The 27,720-nt window shown below is 35.8% G+C and overlaps 1 long non-coding RNA gene across 1 annotated transcript; it reads right to left on the bottom strand.

Moving 5' to 3' along the window:
* Positions 1-1,441: 1,441 nt before the first annotated feature.
* On the bottom strand, positions 1,442-22,089 carry LOC135151960 (uncharacterized). The gene is made up of 2 exons (XR_010290952.1): positions 21,185-22,089; positions 1,442-1,725 (listed from the first exon to the last, which is right to left on the bottom strand). It is a non-coding gene; the product is annotated as an uncharacterized LOC135151960 (long non-coding RNA).
* Positions 22,090-27,720: the final 5,631 nt, after the last annotated feature.

Below are 27,720 nucleotides of genomic sequence, written 5' to 3'. Positions count from 1 at the left end.
GTGTATAGGATCTGATACGGAAAATGGTATCAACCGCTCTGATACCAATTGTTAGGTCCAGATACGATTGTAGAAGGGGGGGTTGAAAACAATCGTCACAAAATAATCGCGGCGGAATAATCTGATTGGAGTGTAACTTGTTAATCAGATTTAAATTAATTAATATAACAATTTTTAAGTCGGTATATAATTAATATGGTTCGTTTTAAAGTCCACTAGTTCGTAGAATAAATTTGACAGGAAGTATTCTAACTTAGCGGATTAAAACAACCGAGTGATCAAAGCACAGAAAACTGTGGATTAAACAAAAGCAAGTTTAGCACAACTTGAAAGCTTTACAATGCAATGAACATTGAACAAATGAAGTGGTGAAGCCATATTTATAGGCAAACCATTGAACTAATATGACAAAGCTAGGCATGACAACCCTTAGGAAGCTCTATGACAATTACACAAGTGCTATGACAAAAGGTATGACAATTAGAAGCATTGTCATGGCACAAATGAGAAGGTATGACAATCTAAGGGAAGGTATGACAATCAGAATGACAATACAAGGGAAGGTATGACAATTACAAGCATTGTCATGCTGATTTTGAATAGGTATGACATCCGTATGACAAACGGTATGACAATCAGTGGGAAGGTATGACAATCAAACCTTGGAGGCTAAGTCTTCATGTGGTATGACAAACGGTATGACAATCCAAGGGATTGTCATACCTTGTGATTTCGGTATGACAATCACCATTGTCATGCCTTAATCATTCGGTATGACAAACCAAATGGTTTGTCATGCCGTCTGACATAGGCACAAGTCATGGTGCGGTATGACAATCCCTTAGATTGTCATACCGTGCCCAAAAAGCATATAAACAATGGTTTTTCTTATATAATTAATCCAATAATTATCCACTTAATTATATTAATTATATAAATTCATAAATTAAATTAATTCGAGTGTGAATTAATTAAAAGAATAATTATATTGAGCACTTCTTCAGCAGCAGGTCTTCTGACTTCCTTTTAAAAGATTTGATTCTTTGTCTTGATTGAACGACCACCTATTGTTGATGCAGAATATTTAATCTGAGTAGCTGACACACAAATGTACTGTCTGGTTCATCTGTATCTAGCTGAATCAAATATTCTTTATCAATTAAACATTTGTGAAGTGGCTTGTTCATTGAGTCTTTGTCTTCGTAGTTCTTCTTCATAAGTAGAAATAGTTTGGAATCTTCTGAATAAATAAAGTATTAATGTGACGGTCCAGGAATCCGGGGGTCTGGATTCTGACGTCACCACACAAAACCATTTTTAAAACACTTCAAAAACCTGTAAATTTTTTTTTTTTTTTTTTTTAAAAAATAATGAAAATCCAAAAGAATTTAAAACTTGAAAACATTTAATAAAAGATTTGAATGAGAACATTTAAACCCCCTAAAATCAACAGGATCGCATCCAGGTTACAGTATTGAAATTAGAATCCATCACTAATTATTACACAACATCTCTTACCAAATCAGATCATCTTCGATAAGAAGAATCACTGCCAATTTGTTCCAGCTATGAATTACATCTGAATCTCAATAGCTCAACTCTAGCTAGCACCAACTTTATAAGTCTTCCTGAATACTCCTTGACCACTGAATCCTCAACTCTGAATCCTCGCCTAGCCTTAGCCTTACTCGCAATCATAGTCTAGCCATTCATCTTTAATCCTTTCTGAAATGGTTAAAAGAGAATAGCAAGAGTGAGCAACAATGCTCAGCAAGTAATAATTGTAAAGCATAATGTAACGTAAATGTAATTACGATAACTCAACACAACGAAAGACAGGAAACAATACGTAAGTATAATACAGGAATCTACAGGTTGGAGATTCGATACGAACAGACAAAGACAATCAAGATATCTGAGACGAGCATCCGTCCACTGAAAGAAGTTCATTAACATGTTCAAGCCTCAGTGAAGAATAAAGTTCAAATCATTTCTGCTATCAAGATTGCCTGAAGATCAAGTATCAAAGACCAAAAGATTCCAGTATATTTAATTTGATTATTTATAATCAAATTTATCGAAGCAACATCTAACCCGGAATGACTGATCAAGTATATTATCAAGCAAAGGATTCAAAGAATTATTTCAGTTCGAATCGTTCGTGAACCAGACCAGTGCACAGGACGTCCGGACGTACGAAAGTATTCAGTGGATTCGATCAACGAATTAATTGATCAAGTCAATCGAGCTGCTCCAGAATATTGCCAAAGAATTTATTAATATACATATGTATATATATATATATTAATTGTGAATTACTTGAACATAAATAATTCAAGTAATTAATTAATTAAACACAATTAATTCTATATATATATATATATGTATACATATATATTTAATAAGTAATGCAAATGAGAGTCTAAGGCAAAATACTCTAAGGCAATGGACTACACAGTGAGATGGAGCGCAACCTTTGACCAAGTCAAAGGTTGCGACCCTAAAGGTGTCCAATGCGCAAGTACATGCAATGGAAATATTTCTAAGTACCAGACATCTCTCCACTGTGCACAGAAGGGGCGCAACCATTGACCATGGTCAAGCGCAAGTCTTGACCTGGTCAATGGCGCAACGTTTGACAATTCTCTTCACTTAAAATATAATTCTAAGTAGAATTGGCCCTGTGATGCCCTGTAGCAGCGCAAGTTTTGACTAAATGTCAAAGCGCAATGTTTGACTCTTCACTCAAAGGATTGGCTCATGAAAATATTCTAAGTGATATTCTTCATACACTGTGAAGCCATATGAAGCGCAAGTGTTGACTGAAGGAGGCGCCATGTTTGACCAAACATTTACAGGCGCAACTTTGGTGCATACTTTGGAGTTAGATTTATTTTTATGAATCGAATCCGTCCAGGACGAACTCAAGTCGTCCAGGACGAACTCGTTAACCATGGTTAGATTTTGTAAAGCCTATAAATAGAGCTTTGTGTTTTCATTTGAAAACAACTACACACTTTGTAAGTGCACACACTATACACATTCTCGAGAGTTAAATTAGAAGATCGTATTTATCGAGAGTTTGTAATAGAGTGATTGTAGTCTCTGCAGCCGACACTTGTGTTGGAATTTGTAGCACCCGAGGATTATTTCTAATACAAGAATATTCCCCGACTTGCTGGAGTTATTTATTTACGATTGATTTAACATGGACTGAAACAAAGATTATCCGCAATTAAATTAAATCGAAGAAATTGGTACGACGTATTCAACCCCCCCCCCCCCCCTTCTACGTCTGATTGGACCTAACAATTGGTATCAGAGCTTAGCTGATCGATATACAGATCTGAGATCCGTAACCAATCTGAAAAGCTAGCTGTCCGTACAATCGTAATTTTATCTGATAACAATGTCGACACACAAGTTAGGAATCAAAGTACCTCCATTTGACAAGGATGACTACAACAACTGGAAGATGAAGATGTTGCTGTACATCAGAGTTGCTAATCCCATGTTCATTGGGATTCTGGAAAATGGTCCATTTGTGCCTATGAAGATTATTCCTGAATCTGTTGAAAATGGTGTTCGTATTCCACAGAAGTCTGTTCCCAAAGAGAAAAGTGAATACACTGACACTGATAAGGAATATGTTGCACAGGATCATAATCTGCAACTCATAATTGTTGAATCAATGACCAAGACAATGACACATCTGATACTAAGTCTGAAAACTTCAAAGCAGATGTGGGACACTATTGAGGCATTGATGGAGGGATCTGAAGAAGTCAGGGAAAACAGATACGATATGCTAATTGCCAGATATGAAGCATTTCAGGCAATACCTGGAGAGAACATTTCTCAAATCTATGAGAGATTCATGTTGTTGTTGAATGAACTCACCCTGCATGGAAAGACTTATCCACAGAAAGAGATAAACAGAAAGTTCTCATTTGTGATGCCACCCCATCTAGTTGTTAAGACAGAGACCATCCGGGAAAGAAGCGACTTCAGGACTATGACTTTGGAAAAGCTGTTTGGAAAACTGAAGACGTTTGAGATGGAACTTGAACAGAGAAAGATTATATATGGTGGTGGATCAACAGAATCCAAGAGTATGGCCTTACAGAAGACCACTGCACTGATTGCTGATCAACCATACTTTGGTTATCAACAATTAGTTGAATATGGTATCAATGATCACACTGTTGCTCAGAGTGATTGTTCATCCATCAAAGCTGACTATCCTTCTACCATTACTGAGATTGTAGAAGCTGAAGTTGATGAAGTTTCTGAAGAACCGGAGGATGAGTTCTACACTCAAGAAGAGCTGGAGCAGCTGGAAGATAAGTCAATGGCTTATATGGCTGCAAGGTTTAAGCATATCAAGTTCAGAAAGAACCCCCGGTACAAGAAAGCTTCAGGGAACAAGATTCAGGGTAAAGGAGGATACTCAGGCTCAGGGTCAAAGAGTACTGGCAGTTTCAAACCAAACATGTATGACAAGAGCAAGGTCAGATGCTACAACTGCAATGACTTAGGGCACTTTGCTACAGAGTGCAGGAAACCCAAAGCAGCTCCTGTCAGAAGCAACTCATATGATAAGAAGAATTCTTATGAGGATCTGAAGAAAGAAAATGAGAAGCTAAAAGCTAAGTTGGAAGCAATGGTGGCCAAGCACAAAGGAAGGGCTTACATTGCTGAGGGAAAAAGCTGGGATGACACAGATTCTGATGATGAACCTGTCCAGAGCAATTATGCTTTTGCATTAATGGCTGACACTGTCGAGGAATCTCCATCTCAGGTATCTCCTGAAATTTCTGTTGATGACATGACTACTGCTGATTATAAAAAGACTATAAATGAACTAGGTCAAGAGATGTATAACTTGCACACTAGTTTATTAGCTTCAGAATCAGATAACAGTAGTCTTTCTCTAAAGATAGCTAAACTTGAAGAAAGAGTAGATGAATTAGCTTTAGAGAAACTCATAAACACTAACCTTAAAGATAGAATTGAATATCTAGAGAATAAGGAGAAGTGTAGTGCAGAAATTGAGGAGTCCCTTAGGTCTCAGATTGCTGACCTAGAAACTAAGCTTAGGGCCTATCAGAATTCTGCCTTTCTACAGAAAGAGATCTTGGATAGTCAAAGGGTTGATAAGAAGGTTGCTATTGGCCTTGACTATAGTTCTTTGGAAAGAGCCAAAAGAAAGAAGAGAAAAGAGAATGAAGGCATATTTGTTTCAGCAGGAACTGAGAATGCTCCTGAAGGAACAAATATACCTAAAATTCTGAAGAACACCAAGACCCCTATCTTTAGAATGGCACAAACAGAACCTCTGATAGAAGAAGACCTTGTCATCAAGGAAGAGTTGAAAAATGAGGAAGTTGTTAAGCCTCAAGTAAAACAGGAATCACAAGATGTACCTTCTAATTCCCATGTCAGAGATGACTCAGATAAAACTGGATTAGAAAGTACTAGTTCCAACAAAAAGAAGAACAACAGGAATGGCAAGTTAGATTCTAAGAACACCAATTCTAGGAATTCTAATGCTAGAAAGATTTGTAATAATTGCAATTCTACTAATCATCTTACTCATGCATGTAAAGTGATTAAAGTAGATAATTCTGTTTCTAGCATGCCTAATACTGTTAACATGAATGCTGTTCATTTGCCATGTGGTAGAGTAGGTTGCATGCTATGTGCTATGAATATGATGTCTGCATGTTTTACCATGTTGAATGCATCTTTTTCTGCACCATCTACTATGAATATGAATATGCCTGCACCTTCTGTTGCCCCTGTGGCAAAGACTGCTAGTCCTTCTAAGAAGAAGGAAACTCCCAACTCCAAGTCTAAAAGCACTTCTGCTAAGACTAAAAAGGAGAAGAGTCCAGTCACCCCTGAACAAGCACATGTTAAACCAGTTTCTGTTGATAATCCTGTTTCTACTAAATCACCTGGACCCAAGAACGTCTGGGTACCAAAGAAAATTTAATCCATTTGTGAATGCAGGGCACAGGAAGGAAAAGTAAAGTTGTGTGGGTTCTTGATAGTGGTTGTTCAAGACACATGACTGGAGAAAAGTCCCTGCTCACAGATGTGGTGATGAGAACCGGCCCAATTGTAATCTTTGGAGATGACAGCAAAGGATTTACAACGGGATATGGTAAGCTGAAAGTTGGAAATGTCATCATTGAAGATATCTCTCTGGTAGAAGGACTCAAGCACAACTTACTGAGTATCAGTCAGTTCTGTGACAAAGGATACGACGTAATCTTTCAGAAGGAAGTTTGCTTAATCCAGAACCGGAAGAACAAGGATCTTACACTTCGTGGTGTAAGAAAATCAAGTTTGTTTATAGCCGACATAGACTCAGCAAGTAAGGGGGAGGTCAAGTGTTTCTACACCAAGGCCTCTGCTGATGATAGTTGGTTATGGCATCGGAAGCTCTCACATTTGAACTTTAAGACTATGAACTCTTTAGTCAAAAGAGAACTTGTGAGAGGACTGCCACAGAAAGAATTCTGTCAAGAAGAACTCTGTGATGCATGTGAAAAAGGGAAGTCAAAGAAAGCATCACACAGGAGCAAAGGCATGACTGATATTGGTTCACCCCTTCAACTGATTCATATGGATCTGTTTGGACCAGTCAACATTCCTTCTATATCAAGGAAAAGATATGCTCTTGTGATCGTCGATGACTACTCAAAATACACATGGGTATTATTCTTACATTCAAAGGATGAAGCAGCACTCGTCATCATTGATCATATCAAGAAGATTGAAAAGGAAGCAGATCTGCCAGTAAGGGCAATCAGATCAGATACTGGAACAGAATTTCGTAATGCTGTTCTTAATGACTTCTGTACTGATAAGGGCATCTCTCGTCAGTATTCAGCTCCAAGGACTCCACAACAAAATGGTGTCGTAGAAAGGAAGAACAGAACCTTGATTGAAGCAGCAAGGACAATGATTAGTCAATCAAGACTTCCAATCTATTTTTGGGCTGAAGCTGTGAGTACTGCTTGCTACACTCAAAATCGTACCCTGATTAACAAGGACTTGGATAAGACTCCTTATGAAGTAATGGCCAACAGAAAACCATCACTGAGTTACTTTCATGTGTTTGGTGCTAAATGCTTTGTGTTAAAAGAAGAGCATTTGGGAAAGTTTGATGCCAAAGCTGAAGAAGGCATATTTCTGGGTTATTCTTTGGAGTCTAAGGCCTACAGGGTTTATCTGATCAATGACGACAAACTGATTGAAAGCATCAATGTAAGATTTGATGATACCAAACTCCCAAGTTTCCAAAAAGAAAATGAATCTGATTCTCTGGAGTTTGAGAATTTAGAAGACATCTACTTAGGAGAAGATCAACCTGAAGCTGATATAAGAGATCCTAATGCAAATGAAGAGAATGCTGATCCTGAACCATCTGGAGGAAGTATTGGCAACAATACAAATGATCATCATGGTCACAGTGGTCAAAGTGGAGGATCATCAAATAGAATCTACATCAGCTCAGGGGGAGTAAGTCAAAGTGGATCCACTAGTCATCACACTCAACACAACTATGATTTTGGTGAATCATCAAGATTGAATCACACAGGAGCAAAGGCATGACTGATATTGGTTCACCCCTTCAACTGATTCATATGGATCTGTTTGGACCAGTCAACATTCCTTCTATATCAAGGAAAAGATATGCTCTTGTGATCGTCGATGACTACTCAAAATACACATGGGTATTATTCTTACATTCAAAGGATGAAGCAGCACTCGTCATCATTGATCATATCAAGAAGATTGAAAAGGAAGCAGATCTGCCAGTAAGGGCAATCAGATCAGATAATGGAACAGAATTTCGTAATGCTGTTCTTAATGACTTCTGTACTGATAAGGGCATCTCTCGTCAGTATTCAGCTCCAAGGACTCCACAACAAAATGGTGTCGTAGAAAGGAAGAACAGAACCTTGATTGAAGCAGCAAGGACAATGATTAGTCAATCAAGACTTCCAATCTATTTTTGGGCTGAAGCTGTGAGTACTGCTTGCTACACTCAAAATCGTACCCTGATTAACAAGGACTTGGATAAGACTCCTTATGAAGTAATGGCCAACAGAAAACCATCACTGAGTTACTTTCATGTGTTTGGTGCTAAATGCTTTGTGTTAAAAGAAGAGCATTTGGGAAAGTTTGATGCCAAAGCTGAAGAAGGCATATTTCTGGGTTATTCTTTGGAGTCTAAGGCCTACAGGGTTTATCTGATCAATGACGACAAACTGATTGAAAGCATCAATGTAAGATTTGATGATACCAAACTCCCAAGTTTCCAAAAAGAAAATGAATCTGATTCTCTGGAGTTTGAGAATTTAGAAGACATCTACTTAGGAGAAGATCAACCTGAAGCTGATATAAGAGATCCTAATGCAAATGAAGAGAATGCTGATCCTGAACCATCTGGAGGAAGTATTGGCAACAATACAAATGATCATCATGGTCACAGTGGTCAAAGTGGAGGATCATCAAATAGAATCTACATCAGCTCAGGGGGAGTAAGTCAAAGTGGATCCACTAGTCATCACACTCAACACAACTATGATTTTGGTGAATCATCAAGATTGAATCACACAGGAGCAAAGGCATGACTGATATTGGTTCACCCCTTCAACTGATTCATATGGATCTGTTTGGACCAGTCAACATTCCTTCTATATCAAGGAAAAGATATGCTCTTGTGATCGTCGATGACTACTCAAAATACACATGGGTATTATTCTTACATTCAAAGGATGAAGCAGCACTCGTCATCATTGATCATATCAAGAAGATTGAAAAGGAAGCAGATCTGCCAGTAAGGGCAATCAGATCAGATAATGGAACAGAATTTCGTAATGCTGTTCTTAATGACTTCTGTACTGATAAGGGCATCTCTCGTCAGTATTCAGCTCCAAGGACTCCACAACAAAATGGTGTCGTAGAAAGGAAGAACAGAACCTTGATTGAAGCAGCAAGGACAATGATTAGTCAATCAAGACTTCCAATCTATTTTTAGGCTGAAGCTGTGAGTACTGCTTGCTACACTCAAAATCGTACCCTGATTAACAAGGACTTGGATAAGACTCCTTATGAAGTAATGGCCAACAGAAAACCATCACTGAGTTACTTTCATGTGTTTGGTGCTAAATGCTTTGTGTTAAAAGAAGAGCATTTGGGAAAGTTTGATGCCAAAGCTGAAGAAGGCATATTTCTGGGTTATTCTTTGGAGTCTAAGGCCTACAGGGTTTATCTGATCAATGACGACAAACTGATTGAAAGCATCAATGTAAGATTTGATGATACCAAACTCCCAAGTTTCCAAAAAGAAAATGAATCTGATTCTCTGGAGTTTGAGAATTTAGAAGACATCTACTTAGGAGAAGATCAACCTGAAGCTGATATAAGAGATCCTAATGCAAATGAAGAGAATGCTGATCCTGAACCATCTGGAGGAAGTATTGGCAACAATACAAATGATCATCATGGTCACAGTGGTCAAAGTGGAGGATCATCAAATAGAATCTACATCAGCTCAGGGGGAGTAAGTCAAAGTGGATCCACTAGTCATCACACTCAACACAACTATGATTTTGGTGAATCATCAAGATTGAATCTGCCAAGACAAAGGGTATGGAGTAGAGACCATCCTGTTGAACAAATCATTGGTGATCCAGACACAGGAGTGCAGACTAGAAGAGCAACTCAGAATGAATGCAACTTTGCTGGATTCTTGTCTCAGATAGAACCAAAGAAAGTTGAAGAGGCTCTAAGTGATCCAGATTGGGTATCTGCAATGCAGGAAGAACTCAATCAATTCGAAAGGCAGAAAGTTTGGAAGCTGGTGCCAAGACCTAAAGGAAAATCTATAGTTGGCACTAGATGGGTGTTTAGAAACAAACTGGATGAAGATGGTATTGTTACGAGGAATAAGGCAAGACTGGTTGCAAAGGGTTATTCACAAGAAGAAGGAATTGATTATGATGAAACCTATGCTCCAGTTGCTAGGCTTGAAGCAATCAGGATGTTCTTAGCATTTGCTGCACACTCCAACTTCAAAGTATATCAGATGGATGTGAAAGTGCATTCCTGAATGGTGATCTAGAAGAGGAAGTCTATGTTGAACAACGCCCTGGGTTTGAAGACAAGGAATTTGAAGACTTCGTATACTTTCTCTTCAAAGCACTCTATGGCCTGAAGCAAGCCCCTCGAACCTGGTATGACACTCTTTCCAAGTTCTTACTTGAAAATGGTTTCACCAGAGGTATCATCGATAAAACTCTTTTCCATAAAAAGCATAAGGATGATATAATTCTTGTACAAGTATATGTTGATGACATTATATTTGGTTCTACTAATGATCTTTTGTGCGAAAGATTTGCTAAGTTAATGCAGAGCAAGTATGAGATGAGCATGATGGGAGAATTGTCCTTCTTCCTAGGACTTCAAGTCATTCAGAAGCCTGACGGTATTTTTATCTGCCAATCTAAATACATCAAGGATCTTCTGAAGAAATATGGAATGGAAGAAGCATCTCCTGCCAAAACCCCTATGCCAACTGCTGTCAAACTTGATCAGGACAAATCTGGTAAGTCAGTTGACATCACGAAGTATCGAGGTATGATTGGCTCTCTCTTATACTTAACTGCTAGTAGACCAGATATCATGTTCGCAACTTGTTTATGTGCTAGATTCCAGGCTGATCCTAAAGAGTCACATCTTATAGCTGTTAAGCGTATTTTTAGGTATCTTAAGGGAACCCCCAATCTAGGGATTTGGTACCCTAAAGATACAGGTTTTAATCTGATTGGCTATACAGATTCTGACTTTGCAGGATGTAAGATTGATAGGAAAAGTACTTCAGGAAGCTGTCAGTTTCTTGGACGAAGGTTGGTGTCATGGTATAGCAAGAAGCAACACTCCGTGTCTACGTCTACAGCAGAAGCTGAATACATAGCTGCTGGAAGTTGCTGTGCTCAAATCTTGTGGATGAGGAATCAACTACAAGATTATGGACTCCTGTTGGATAAAATTCCGATTCTATGTGATAACACGAGTGCCATTGCCATTGCCAATAATCCTGTTCAACACTCCAGGACAAAGCATATTGATATAAGGTATCATTTCCTTCGCGAGCATGTCATGAATGGAACAGTAGAGTTACACTTCGTACCTACTGATCAACAAATTGCAGACATCTTCACTAAACCACTAGACGAATCCACTTTCTCTAGATTGGTTGGTGAACTTGGGATGTTAAATATGTCTAATTGATCAGACAAGAAATAACTGCAATTTGTTCGTAATTTCACAAGTTTTAAAATGTACATATTTTCAGGACCTGTGAATTTACAAAGAGCATCCAGTATTTTACAATATTAATATGATAATTAGTTTTAATTATTTACCATGATTTATATGATCTGCATGACTTTATGTGATTATGTGATTAATTGCTAAGTGGTAGATATTTGGAATTAATTTTCTTGAATTGTTTAAGTGCTTATATTCAATTAATGAATATTAGTGTTTATTTGATTCATATTTTAATTATATTTGATTAATGGATTTGAAGCAATTCAAATTATTTTAAGTTGTCCATTAATTAAATGTTAATTAAAATAATTGCAGCATTATTAATTAAATTTTGTTTAACTAAAACTAATTTAGTTAAAACTTCATTTAATTCAATTGTGACTGTGTTGTATCAGATTGTTTTATTTTTATTCAAAATAAAATTTGATACAATTGGTACTTGTGTTTTTAGAGTTAAAACTCTGTGAAATCTACAAGTACTATATCAGGATGAGGCACGGCGCAAACTTTGACTTTTTCAAAGTCAAAGGTTGCGCCTCCACTTCATGTTACATCTGTGTGGTGTTGTACTTAGAATTTTGTCTAAGTAATAGACTCCCGTGTAGTAGTAGGAGCGCAACATTTGACTTGGTCAAATGTTGCGCCACTACTCTCGATTCTTTTATCTCTCAGACTCGACTTAGATTATTTTCTAAGCCCTCCAAACTTGCGCCTCTATACAGTCATGTATAGAGGGCAATCTGGTAATTCTACAAGTCGCGCCACCCTCTGTCCTCTGTGTACAGTATAAGGGGCAACTTGGTAATTAACCAAGTTGCGCCCTTCTCTCAGCCTTGTATATGTACTAACACTTGTTCTCTTTTCTTCTCAGTTTAGTACCGATATACACAGCATATACACACAAGTTCAAACCCTCCACTGCCATATTCAAACTCACGAGTTCGAGTTTTTTAAATCCACAAAACACCATCAAATCCTTGCCCATTTTTGATTTCGAGACCTGTTTTGGAATCCCTGAGACAAGAGGTTTATTTTGATACCAGTCTCATCACGATCCGTCGTTACTTTTCGTGAGGGCTTTTCGAACCCCTTGAACTTCTAGGCTCGATTTATACGTGTTTTTAGTGTCCATAATTTGCGAAGCCGATCCCATAATTCTTAGAATTTCGAGTAGAACAACATACTTGAATTTCATTGGATTCTAAAATTCTTGGATTTAGGGTTTTACGGAGCGTTATTAATTAATTATTTTCGTGACATAAATTGAAATTTGTTCGTTATTATTCGTGAAACGAAATTTATAATCATTTTTAATTATTATTAAAAATGGCTGCAAATTTTGAGATTCCGAAAACAAATTTCACTATTGTTGAAAATAATAATTTAATTACGCAAGCGAATTATCGACGCTGGATTCGATATATGTCAGAATTTTCTTTTGCCAGATTTGCAATGACAGAATCAGTTAATCTTAACAAATCTCTTCTACGAGAGTTTTTGTCTTCTCTTTCTGTTGTAAATGCAGGACAAGTACTTGGACTTACTTGCACAATTCAGGGACGTACACTTTCGATCACTGAGAATACCCTGAACACTGCACTCCAGCTACCTACAGAAAATTTTGAAGCTGTTCCTGACAGAGCTGAACGAGTTAATTTTTCTATGCTATCCACTGTCAGAGGGAGCCAAATGGTGATCTTCCAGCGAAGATGTATGTCAAGCACCTGCCTAGGGAATGGAATTTCTTCTTTAATTCCATCTCCCATGTGTTTGCCCCTAAAACTGGAGGATTCCATGGGATTACCAACTTCAATCAGGAAATTGGGATTGCCATTGCTCAAAACTCAAGAATCAATCTGGGACATCTGATTATGGGAGCTTTTCAGGACTCTCTGAGGAAGAACAGACATGTACTTCTTTATCCTTGTTTCTTCCAGATTGTGCTGAATCAGATGTTGACACCTGCTGAACGTGCTGTCTATCCAAATATAGACAATGTCATCTGTTCCTTCATGACTACAAGGGTGATATCAATGCTGGAGAATCATCAAGGATACACCAACAATGAACCAGTGGTGATCACTGAGGCCATGCAAGCTTTTCTGAATCAAAATGTGCCTCCACCACCAATTCAACCTGTTGCTGCCCCTGTTGTTGCTGAAGAAGTCCCTGAAGAACATGATGAACCAATTCCTGAGCCACTCATCCAAGAAAATGTTCCTGAGGCTCAAAATATTCCTGTAGAGGAAGAAGTGATTGTGGAAGATGCTGCAGATGTCTCCTCTGAAGCTAATGATCAATCTGATGGAGAGGATTCACTACAGGACAACTCTACTGATTCTGAGGATGAAGCAAATAGTCCTGTACAATCCACTGTAGCTGCACCAACTGATGATGTGATGGTGGACATTGATGAACTCTTCACCAACACATACAATCCCCTGCATCCATCAGGTATACCTTCTGACTCTGACAATTTGTCATTTAGTGCACCTGATGATTGGGTCCAGAATTTACTGGATCTTAATCCACTCACTCCACTTCCTCCACGTGCCAGTGAATTTGAAATCCCCCAAATTCATAACCAAGGCACCACTTCCCAAACACATGAAGCAGAAACATCTCTACCCCTTAGCCAACCACTTATTATTTCTGAGAAAGAGGGAGAAAGTGCCTTAAGTGCACCACATAAGGAGATCGTTTCTGAAACTGCAGCTCTGTCTCCTAGTCAAGAAAGGAGAATAGAACCTGAGACAACTGCAGATATGTCTATTTCTTCACCACCTCAGCCAAATACTATTCCAATGCACAGTGAGGTTGCACACACAGTTGAAGAATTGACGGTTGCGAACACTTTGTCGTCCATGTCAGGGATAGACACTGTTGTTTCTGATCCTTTTCAGGGTCAAGTGCCTTCACAGGCTTCTGGGGGAAACTTGGATGAAATGCCACCTTCTACATCCTTGTCTACCCCCCTGGGAGGAACATTCCCAGATCCTTCAAAGGACTCTTCACCTCTCGAAGGTGAACGGCAATCTGTTTCTAAGCCCTTCGTATCAGGAAGTGTGCCAGTTATAGAGGACGTGTCACAAAGTCATTCGCCGTCAAAGGCAGTTGTGGGAAACCAGGGTGCTTCGCCAATTCAAGGATCACATCCTTCGAGCCCTGTGTCTACCGACCCTGAGATTCCAACTCAGGATCCATCAAAGGACTCACCACTTTCAAGTGGTCGGCAACTTGTTTCTTATGACTCAGATTCATCTGACGAGGAAACCGAGGACGAAGGCTTACGAACCTTCATTGCACCTTCTGTGACCTCTCTAGAAGAGGCTAAGAAGATTTCTTCTGCAGGTACATCTAAGGATGCTGGAATGTCTTTGAGTGAGAGGGAAACACCAACAGAACTTGCTATACAGAAACCCTCTGACCCACTGAGTGTTCTAGCTTTGAGTGAAACGAGAGAAACACCTACAGAACGCACAAGTGAGAACCCATCAGCCCAACCTACACCACTTCCAACTGTATCTGTGACAGAATTTGAAGCTCTGAAATTCAAAGTTCAACATTTAGAAGCTGAGAATCTTGTTCTACGGGAGGAGTTGGTAGAGATCCAATCAACAATGGAACAAAGGTTGGCTGCCCTGGAGGCTAAGTTGCTGGCATCTCAACCTTCCAGAGAGGATTACTCAACTGAGGGGGAGAGAGCAGCAGAAAAAGCAAAGGGAAAGAGGGTGATAACAGGGGTGTCTGAAGAACTGATTGATTCTGCTCTTAGGCATCAATTCAGTTACAGTCATGATGAATACATCCCTGAGTTTGTGGATGACAGGGTGATTAGGATGGTTGGTGCTGAGAATGAAGATCTTGAAGAAGGAGAAATCCCAGACGCTGAAGTCTTTGCTGATGAACTTGCATATCACAATGACATCTTTCCTGCTGAAGAGTTTGAAATTGCAAATCCACAAGACATTGCTAATGTTGCTAGGGATTATGCTGAGCAAAAGAGAGCAAGGGAGAAGTTAGAAAACCAAAGACGGATTCGAAGGGAAAGGAGACTTGCCAACTTACATAAAGATGGAGCTGAATGGGATGCTGCTAGATCTGTGTTTGATTTTCCAGAGGTCACTCAAGATAATGATGATGACGAAGTAAAAGATATCTTTGACTCCTTCAGGAACAACTACAAAGATTTACATGATTATCACGAGGTGTTAAATGATATCATTTCTACTGTGTCTGTTGCTGTTCTTCCCAGGAGAGGATGGATGGTGAACATATCATTTGAGCTACAGAGAGAAGGCCATGGACTCAAGCATGTGTCAAGTCAGTTTCTCAGAGATCTTTCTTTAACTGAGCTGTTTGTGGCAAGAAACAAGATCATCTCAACCGGCAGAAAGCATAATGAAATATTCAGAGATATGGTGGAAGGTTGGATATCTGATATTGGAGTTGAAATTCATGACAAGCCTTCAGTTATCAAGTATTTCAAGGATGGTATGATTCAGAGTATTGGACTCACTGATGAAGCATTATCAACATACAATCCTCGTATACTGAAATATCTGGAAGCTCAAGTCAGGGAGAAGTGCTCAAGGACTAGCAAGGGAAGACTAACTGCTGAATTGTTATATGCTTATCGTCTGAACTTTGCTGCTCTGAGAGACTTAGACTTATCAGCCATCAATCGTCAACCACCATATCCACTGCCTCCACTCAACCCTGAAATTCCTGAAAATCCAAATGCACCTGTTGTTACTTACAATCCTACATCTGTAATATTCAAGAAGAAGAAAGACTCTGAAGTCACTGCTATACCACTCACAGAGATTGGAAAACTCAATTCCAAAAGAATCACTCGTGCAGTTGCAGCTGTTAAGTGGTCAGTGGTAAAAGAAGACAAGAGTGTGCTCAAAGATTTGATTGATCTTCTGGAAATAAGAAAAGCTGTAGAGACTGTCCACAACACTTCTAGAGTTCGTGCTCATCCATCAAGGATCATTATGAAAATTGAAGGAATGGAGATGAATGTCACTTTCAAGAAGTTGAAGAAGATGGTTCACCTGCAAACTTTAGAGAAGATGAAGAAAAATCTAGAGCAACCTCCACCTGAGAATACACTGGAGCAAGTGGCACTAAGTACCATTACAGCAAGGATTGAAGAGATTGAAAACAAGCTTACTCATAAGAGAGTAGAGGAAGCTGCAAAGAGGAAAGCTGAGCAGAAGCTGATTAATGCAAGAGCCAAGAAACCAAGGAAAGATTAGTTCAGGCTAGAGGAACAAATGGCTACTTGTATTTACTTTTGATTTCTGGAAAATGTAAGATATAATCCAGACTGTACTTAGTATTATTTCCTGTTTAAATTAGTATGCTTTTTCATTGTGTCAGTTGAGTTATCCTCTTAAAGGATTTGCTTGTCGAACTCTAACAATCAAATAGGGGGAGATTGTAAAGCATAATGTAACGTAAATGTAATTACGATAACTCAACACAACGAAAGACAGGAAACAATACGTAAGTATAATACAGGAATCTACAGGTTGGAGATTCGATACGAACAGACAAAGACAATCAAGATATCTGAGACGAGCATCCGTCCACTGAAAGAAGTTCATTAACATGTTCAAGCCTCAGTGAAGAATAAAGTTCAAATCATTTCTGCTATCAAGATTGCCTGAAGATCAAGTATCAAAGACCAAAAGATTCCAGTATATTTAATTTGATTATTTATAATCAAATTTATCGAAGCAACATCTAACCCGGAATGACTGATCAAGTATATTATCAAGCAAAGGATTCAAAGAATTATTTCAGTTCGAATCGTTCGTGAACCAGACCAGTGCACAGGACGTCCGGACGTACGAAAGTATTCAGTGGATTCGATCAACGAATTAATTGATCAAGTCAATCGAGCTGCTCCAGAATATTGCCAAAGAATTTATTAATATACATATGTATATATATATATATTAATTGTGAATTACTTGAACATAAATAATTCAAGTAATTAATTAATTAAACCCAATTAATTCTATATATATATATGTATACATATATATTTAATAAGTAATGCAAATGAGAGTCTAAGGCAAAATACTCTAAGGCAATGGACTACACAGTGAGATGGAGCGCAACCTTTGACCAAGTCAAAGGTTGCGACCCTAAAGGTGTCCAATGCGCAAGTACATGCAATGGAAATATTTCTAAGTACCAGACATCTCTCCACTGTGCACAGAAGGGGCGCAACCATTGACCATGGTCAAGCGCAAGTCTTGACCTGGTCAATGGCGCAACGTTTGACAATTCTCTTCACTTAGAATATAATTCTAAGTAGAATTGGCCCTGTGATGCCCTGTAGCAGCGCAAGTTTTGACTAAATGTCAAAGCGCAATGTTTGACTCTTCACTCAAAGGATTGGCTCATGAAAATATTCTAAGTGATATTCTTCATACACTGTGAAGCCATATGAAGCGCAAGTGTTGACTGAAGGAGGCGCCATGTTTGACCAAACATTTACAGGCGCAACTTTGGTGCATACTTTGGAGTTAGATTTATTTTTATGAATCGAATCCGTCCAGGACGAACTCAAGTCGTCCAGGACGAACTCGTTAACCATGGTTAGATTTTGTAAAGCCTATAAATAGAGCTTTGTGTTTTCATTTGAAAACAACTACACACTTTGTAAGTGCACACACTATACACATTCTCGAGAGTTAAATTAGAAGATCGTATTTATCGAGAGTTTGTAATAGAGTGATTGTAGTCTCTGCAGCCGACACTTGTGTTGGAATTTGTAGCACCCGAGGATTATTTCTAATACAAGAATATTCCCCGACTTGCTGGAGTTATTTATTTACGATTGATTTAACATGGACTGAAACAAAGATTATCCGCAATTAAATTAAATCGAAGAAATTGGTACGACGTATTCAACCCCCCCCCCCCCTTCTACGTCTGATTGGACCTAACAATAATAAACAATAACAATTCTGAATCAATATGATAGAAGTTCAAAGGCTCAAGATACTTTAGTAAAAGATTCGACATAAATTCATAAGATTAAGGTATTGTATAGAATGATTCACAATACCTTGCATCAATGGAATACTGGAGTAATTCAATCTTTCCAAGAGAATTATCGAATTGGACTATCACATTTTAATTAAAACAAAGGTTAGGATGCTGATCAGTCATACCTAACCCCGAGCAGGCCCCGCCATGCTCTATCACTGGATCCAAGGCACTCATTGGCCTAACATGACCATTCATCTGGTCTGACCACTCATCGGGTCCACATGTTTATATAAAAACAATAATCCAATTCTCTAATTCAATTCAAGAAGCCAATGTAAATCAACAGAACATCATCATAAATATCATCAACAACAGAATAATTCCAAATCAAACTTTGATAATAATCTATTCATAAATTATGATCCATCATTTCATAAATCACAGTTCAGGAAATCCTCAACTATTCAGTATCCTCCATTATCGGCTAAGCAACTGAATTTAGCCTGCTAAACCAGCATGACAATGGCGGGTTGAATAATCAAGAAGATCCCAATTCATTCAAAGCTCTAACTATCACTGAGCAACACATGCTTCAATGACAATCTGAACTTCGAATTAATTTGTAAAACGGAGATTCTTTAGAAACTTGAAGATTAGAAAGAATGGGTTAGAATACTCGCACTTTCGAACATTGAAAAGAAAGGTATGAATACTTGAAGCATATACCAAAGGAATGGATCAGAATATTTGCAATATATCCAAGAGAAAGGCTTAGGATACTTGCAACACATCAAAAGAATGAATCAGAATATTTGCAATATATCCAAAAGCTGGGTGCAGGATACTTGCCTTAAATCTGACTCTAGTCTCATAGCTCAACCTCATCTTTCCACTTTCACAATCTATTCATATTATAATTTCTAGACCATCTCTAGCCGTACTCTATTCGCCACATCGCTTCGCTTACTCGATTCATCCCTTATTCGCTTTGCAATACCATTTCGACTTCCTGACGTCTTCGAGCGTACACGTCTCGTCCAAATCCTTTACGAGAATAAGATAATACTATAGTCACTAAACAATATATCGCATATACATATCACGTATACCGATACCCACTTATATACCCCTTTAAACTTATCAGATACCACGTAACACATAAGCATGCTTTGACTCTAACATATAGTCAATCATATTCCACATAACATATCATCAATCAATTATCATATAAATCTTGTCAAAAATCCGACATCATCTCGTCTATTTATTAGACTATCCACCTGTTATCCTATCTCAATCATTAATCAACCAACAAAATCCAATAACTATAATCCATATATTCTTATCCAATATCAATCATACGAATCATTTATCACTTCACAATATCAAAACTAACACGTACTTCACATAATCATCACTTGATAGCACTTAGATCACATATTATCACATTATGCATACTTATCAACAATTATTCACCTTATAGACTCAGCCATATAGCCACATCATATTAAAATAGACGTTATAAGCTTCTGTCTCTCTTTCGTTTCACTTGATTCCGACTTACTGATCAAAAGATATGATCAAAACAGTTTTCTCACTCTCCTATCAGCACATAACACATCCAACCAATAGCAGACAACACACAACACATAAGGTTTCCCATCCCAATTGATATTAAATCAAGTCTTGGGTTAAAATGATTTTTCGGGAATTTTCTGGAATTTTTAAACATTTTTCGGAATTAAAATCGATAAAAGAATCACTTTTCGGATAAATAATCAAGTCCCAAATACTTGAAGTTGGACTTGAAATCATTCATAAACAATTATCGAGCCTTGAAAATAATTTGTAAAAATATTTTAAAGCTCGAAACTATTTTTCGGAATTTTTAAATCAAAAAGGATTAATTAAATCCAATTAATTAATCAATTAAAATCAATTAATAATTAATTAAAATAATTAATCAATTAATATTTAAATTAATTGACCAATTAAAATAATTAATTACTAATTAAAAGTAATTAATAAACTAATTTAGATTTATTTTTGAATAAAGAAATAATTAAAAACTATTTTCGGAATTAAAATAATTAAATAAAAACAATTTTTGAAATTAAATCAGAAAGGTTTATTTTGTAAACTTTTGAAAGTTTTCGTCCAGGGTTTAAAGTGCAACTTTTCAAAGTTACAGGAGGTAATTCATAAGTTTCAAAACCTGAGTACAAAAACTTCATCATCTTCAAAACTTCGGTGACCAAACAGCAATAAGCCGCCGGCCACCACACTAACTCGCCGGAAATTCATTTCCCGGCATCCTCCACTCGCCATACACTCCAGATCAGTAGTACACACGCCCAACAACTCATTCCCATAATCAAACTTAGTAATTAACACGTAGTTTGGCCGGATTTTGGCCGGAAAGTCCAAGAACACCGCCGGTGTTCATAAACTCCGGCGAGTTCAACCGTGAATCCCACGCAAAATCTGATTATATGAACATATTCCTCTTGAAACACTCTTCCTAATGGTATAAACCAAAACAACGCAGAATTCCTAGATTAAAAACGCCTCTTTTTGAATTAAGAACATTCATAACCTCCAAGAACATTCAAGAACACAACTTCAAGAATCAAACCAACTTTTCTCTATGTTATCGAAGTCAAAATTCAACATATAATATACCAAAACGACGAGAAAAAGACGTACTACAACATGGAATCATCAAAACAATCACACAAGATCATCTACGAAAAATCATCCCTTGAAATACTATAATTCGAATTTTGTAAAATTCCAAATAAATAATCTATTATACCTGCGCTTGTTTTGATGATTAATCTATAATCTACGCGTCGAGAGCTTCGTTTTGGCTATTCATACGCCTCCATCGGATTCCAATAACACCTTCAAATCCTCGTTTGATTACGAAGAACACGAAGAACACAGTTCAGTTTCTCTCGGTATTCGTGAAAAGAAACTGGTGAAATGATTTTTATGGTGAAAATAAGTTACAGGAAAGTCTATTTATATTTACAAATAATTGGTACCCCTTTGGATCGTATATGACATGAAATACGTATTTAATAGCTTTATATTAATAAAGCGGGGTCCAATCGGTACCGGTTTTCGAGATAATCATCAAAACGGGGCATTTAAAAGCAATGATTAGTCTGCGGGTCCCATTTGCACGTATTTCGATAAAAAGTAATATAATAATCAAAATATCTAGCTTTCACGTATATCGAGACAAACTAGATAATTATCAACAATTAAAATACCCGAAAAACTCCGCCGGACCGACTCCGGGGAAAACCGTACTCCGGATCGAAAAAGTCAAAACACGAAAAATGTTCGGAATATTCAAATTAGGCTAAAGGTGAGTTTTCTCGAAACTTCCGGGAAGAAAATTTGCTACACCGTTACGAGTGGACGGTTTTACGGAAATCAAATAATCAATAATTAAATATAAATATACGCAATTAAATCCGTAAATCAATTATAAAATCATCTAAAATTCCATAAATCGATATGAAAATATCCAAATAAACTATATTTTCTCCTGAGCATATAGAAATTGAAATCTCGCGAATACGAACACATACGAGCATTCAGCTCAATAAACTAGATAACACAAAATTCACAAAATTCATATATTAATCATATAATAATCGTAACTCACCATAATTAATTAAACGAGCAAAACCACAAGTAACACTTAGTCACATACCACATATATTCATATAATATTCATCTAGAATTTTCAATAACAATATATGAAAATCAGTTTTGAAAATACAATTATTTATCCATAACACAATAACCCGGGGTTTAAATATAAAACTTTGAAAACTCATTAAATTAGAATAAAATATTAAATCTTATTCCCTTCTTTTTAAGAAAATCATTTATAATATTAAAAAATATTTTTAAAAATCCGGGTCATTACAATTAAAACTTTATACCTTCTGGACTTCTGGACGTGCTACAAAATATTATTTGTACACTGAGGCTTGAACATATAAATGAACTTCTTTCAGTGGTGTGCAGTAGCATCCTGAAATTCTTCAGACATATGATTTTAATAAATCACTTGACGTTCTTCGTACGGATTCCTTCAATAGTGCTTGCTAATTTACTTTCTTTCTTATCAGAGTTGAGTTGATACTCTTAAATACAAATAGGCTAAACATATGCCTTTCAAAACTCTATCATTGAAAGAGTATCATCGATAATCTATCAGATGCACAATGACAATGAGTTATTGAGATAAGATAACTGGTCGCGTGAATATTGAAAAGTCATGTTTAATATAGAACAATGCATAGAATCGAAAGACTACGGGAACAATGGAGAAACACGACACTTCAATGGGTAATAAAGATCATATAGTGGATCAAGTGTATATTTAATAATTCTTAAAAATTGTTGATAGTGTTCTAATTAGAGATTCTGGACATTGTGTTACATTCTTTTATGTGTTCTTGTGATTATCAGAGTATACTAATATATTGTTTCATTTTTTTTGTAGTCAAAATTCGATGAACAAGCAGTATGCAGAACAAGATTGAACCCATGTCTTTTGTCAGACTTGATATCATTTTCGTATAAACTTCATTGAAAGTGAGTAATTGATATAGGTTTTTATCTTTAGTATTTTTTAATGTGAAAGTATTTTCAAAATCTTTTTTCTAAGTATTCTTAGTTCTTATGAATCTTTAAGTTCTAATATGTATTCTATTATGTGTTCTATTATGTTTTCTAATATGTTTTCTATTATGTGTTATTTTGTGTAATCATGTGGTGGCATAATATATTTTCTGTTGGTTGATTTCGGTTGGGGTTTAGTTTGTTTTAATGGTTTTCTTAGCAGTTTCTTGATGATTCGGCCTGCTGGGAGAAGAATTCAATTGTTTTGCAGGCTTGCTCGAAGCCCTTTTTGTTGTTGCTGGGTGTTAGTTAGAAGCAGAGTGGTCTTGTTCTTTTACTTTAAGTGATGGTGATTGGGGTCTATTTTTCAATTATTTTGAAGCTCTGGGTTGCTCTACCTATTTCATGTTTTTGGAGATTGTGGCTTTCTATATATTTGTTGTTTGGCTGGAGCTGGTTTTTAACTCGTAAGGATGTAATTTTGAGGCCGTGAGGTTTTATCTATTCTCTGGAGGTGCTTGGAGGCTGAGTCGGGATAGCCGACAAGTTTTGAAGGTCGTGGAGATTTTTAAGTTCATTCCCATGTTTGTTTGCCGTCAAATTCTAAATGCTCTATGGTTGTTTTATTTTCATGTTTGCGGTGAGCTTTAAAGTCTGGGACCCGGGTTTTTTTTACTTCCGCCAGTGGTCTTGTAAAGATTATTGAGGTGTTTCTAGTAGATTATTACTATGATGGTCTAATATTTGGCTATTTTTTGTGGTTGATGATTGTTTGACTCTATGAATTTCTTAAGGTGCTCAACAGTTGCTTACCACCAAGTCCATATAAGATGGTTAACTCGGTCATTGTATATATTTTGTTGGAGATTCATTTAGGTGTTTAACTGGGATTTATATTCTAATAAATTTCATTAATTAAATTATATTTAATTTAGTACTTGTACTGGTTTTAGATATGAGATCAAATTGTTTTTATTAGATATACTGGTATTATAAAGTGATAGATTCTTTTTAATAGTTTCGAATTTATTGTTTTAAAAATATTTTTTCAAATTTCAGTGAATATTCACTTATAAATTTTGCTAAGTACTGTGAATTTCATTTTTTATTCATCCAGGAATCTCATTTTGATATATAATATTATAATATTAGATAATATTCTTTATAAAAATTATTTTAGAAAACTTAAATTAGATGACAAATCGGAACACTTTAAATTTCAAATTGACATATATTATATTGTGTCTACGAGAATACCAAAATTGATCGAATTCCATTGAGTGATTTCCTACATGTGAAAAATATAATTCATATCAATGATTATTAAGACCCTATTAAGTTTAAATATTTTAAATATTTATTTTCAGAAAAATAATTAATTGAACAATACGAGTAAAAGACTTTAATTTTTAAATATAATTTTTATCGAAAAAATCTGCACAAAAATATGCATCAAAACACTTAATGAAATCTGGTTAAATCTTATTATTATAAATATAAACACTTAAAGGAAGCCAATCACTCTTATTATAAATATAAACACTTAAAGGAATCCAATTCCACTTAAACTGAAATACCTCTCCTATAGTTAAATAAAAAAAACTTGATCGAATTCCATTGAGTGATTTCCTACATGTAAAAAATATAATTCATATCAATGAGTATTAAGACAGTTTTAAATTTTTAAATATTTATTTTCAAAAAAAGATTTAATAGAACAATACAAGGGAAAGACTTTAATATTTAAATATAATTTTCATCAAAAGAATCTGCATAAAAATATGCATAAAAACACTTAATGAAATCTGGTTAAATCTTATTATTATAAATATAAACATCTGAAAGAATCCAATCACTCTTATTATAAATATGAACACTTAAAGAAATCCAATTACACTTAAACTGAAATACCTCTCCTATAGTTAAATAAGAAAAAACTTGATCGAATTCCATTGAGTGATTTCCTACATGTGAAAAATATAATCCATATCAATGAGTATTAAGACCCTATTAAGTTTAAAAATTTTAAATATTTTTTTTTAAAAAACAATTAATAAAACAATACGAGTGAAAGACTTTAATTTTTAAATATAATTTTCATCAAAAGAATCTGCATAAAAATATGCATCAAAACACTTAATGAAATCTGGTTAAATCTTATTATTATGAATAGAAGCACTTAAAGGAATCCAATTACACTTAAACTGAAATACCTCTCCTATAGTTAAATGAGAAAATATTTTATCAGATTCCGTTGAGAGATTTCGTATCTACGACAAAAAAATTTATCTAAAGATTCTTTAAAATTATATCTTAAAGAATAAATATCAAAAGATTCTCTAAGATATTTTTTATGACTAATAATAAATATTTGTGCCATGTAAGATTGTTTTAAAATTTGAAAATTCTCTTGTATAAATTATTTATTGTATGATATTCTTTTGTCTCTTCTAATTATTTATTTTAAATTATTCGAGCACTTAAGATAATCTTGAAAATCTTAAATAATTTAAAATCAGTATAACACTAAGAGAATCTTGGAAAATATTAAATATATTTAAATTAGTAAAACACTTAAAAGAATTTCAGAAAAATGTTAAATAGATTTAAATGAGTAAAACACTTGAAAGAATCTTTAAAAAAAATCTTAATTTAAATATTCAATTTAAATTGGTAAAATACTTAAAAGAATCTCAGAAAATCTTAAATATATTTAAATCAGTAAAACACTTGACAGAATCCTAGAAAAAAAATTATTTTAAATAAATAGAGCACTTAAGAGAATCTTAGGAAAATATTAAATTTATTATTAAAACACTTAAAAGATCGTAATAAACAAAATTATTAGATGATCCGTTGTAAGAATGGTAAGAGATTCGTTATCATACACAAGATAACGCAAAAAATATAAACAAGATTCTGTAAGATATTCGATCATTTTTTCAGCAAAGTGAATCTTTTGAAATTTGAAATTCAAATTTAATACTGATTGATTGATTGAGATATGGATAATATAGAAAAGGAAATTAATAAATTACATATCTTATTAAATGTACTGATTGAATGCATTAAATATATGTACTAATTGAATGCATTAAATATATGTAGAAGATTACTATAATATCCCTTATGAATTAGATTTGATTGATTTTTTGATAAATCATAATTTATATTATGATTATAAAATCAACGGTGATTAGGTGGGTTTCTCGGTTTTCTTGATAAGATGAGTTTTCTTAGGGATATATATATATATATATATATATAAATATATTTGTACATATACAAATATATAAGTGCAAACATCTAAAAGCTTTGGCATAGCTGATGGAGACTAGGCATTTGGCTTGGCTTGGCTGTGGAACAAATGACTTGTTATGAATGGATCAATTTTTCGATCAATAAATACTGTGCAAAGCTCCGTACATGCTGACGCTTAGTGCACTGGTCTGGTTCACAAGCGACTAACACTGAAGTCAAACATTGTACCGTCTTTGTCAGCAAACATTGATCAGTCGGTTCCGGGTTAGTTTATGCTTCAGTTTGTTGATTATAAATAACCAACCAAGATATCTTGAAATATCTTGCTTCAGGGATTGCACTGAAATCTTCCGAGTGCTTGGACAACATCTTCATTGCTTCCACAATCTTGAATACTTCAATCTTTATTCTTCACTGAGGCATGAACATATTAATGAACTTCTTCCAGTGAACTTATTCCTTCAAGACTGTAGATGGCTTCTTCAACCTTTGTCTTCGTATCTTCCGATTCCGGTGCAGGCGTCGTGTTATTTACTTGTCATGTTCTATTGTTGAGTTATCATCCCTATGTAATAGATAGGGTTGTCTTTACATTTAGACTTACAGCCTACAATTTGTATAAGTCAACACTTACAAATAACAATAAAATCAATGCACTCCATTCACAGGTCGCATTCGGGGAAAGATATAAATATAGAGTGCTGCAACATAACTTACCCTGCTTCGTGAAAGGTTTGCACTGGAACCCGTGCGATGCATACTTTTTGCAGAGACGCCGGAACCTGCTGACCTTCTATCACTTCGTCCTGCTGTCTTCTTACCAGAGCTGTCAAAACCCTCTCGAGGAGTCACAAACTAATCATCCTCTTCGTCAGGAACGCTCGCACGCATCTTATCTGCATCCATCCTTTCATTACGTATGTCAAATCTAGGCACTGGTGTCGACACCTCTCCTCGAGATTTGCCAAACACGCTTCCACTTACTTTTTTCCTCAGCAAAGTACCGCTTAACACAATTCTCTTGCAGGCCTGCAACTATAGCCGTCAACATCAATGGTTATGTATCCTGATTTCTTCTTAGTCTAATTGTATACCCACAGGCTTTCGATTAGTATACAGTTTCTCCTTCGACCTAAGCACACGAGGAATAATAGCTTATTAAGCACACGAGGAATAATAGCTTATTATACACTTAGGATACTAGAATATTACACACGATGCAGAACATGTAATTATACAATGTGCAGGATACTTAAAAAAATTCCAAACCCCGTTTAAAGATTCCAAGATACTAGTCTGTTAGAAAGTGGAAGGACATGTTAAAAATAAGAATCTCCGATAGCCAAAAAAACAAAACAAATGCATAATCACTTATTATGCAACATCAAGATGAAATTAGTAACAAAGTGCAAAAGTAAACCACAAAATATGTAGATACTACAA

The sequence above is a fragment of the Daucus carota genome, chromosome 4, assembly GCF_001625215.2.
Source record: "Daucus carota subsp. sativus chromosome 4, DH1 v3.0, whole genome shotgun sequence".
NCBI lineage: Eukaryota > Viridiplantae > Streptophyta > Magnoliopsida > Apiales > Apiaceae > Daucus > Daucus carota.
This window is presented reverse-complemented; position numbering and strand designations above follow the sequence as displayed.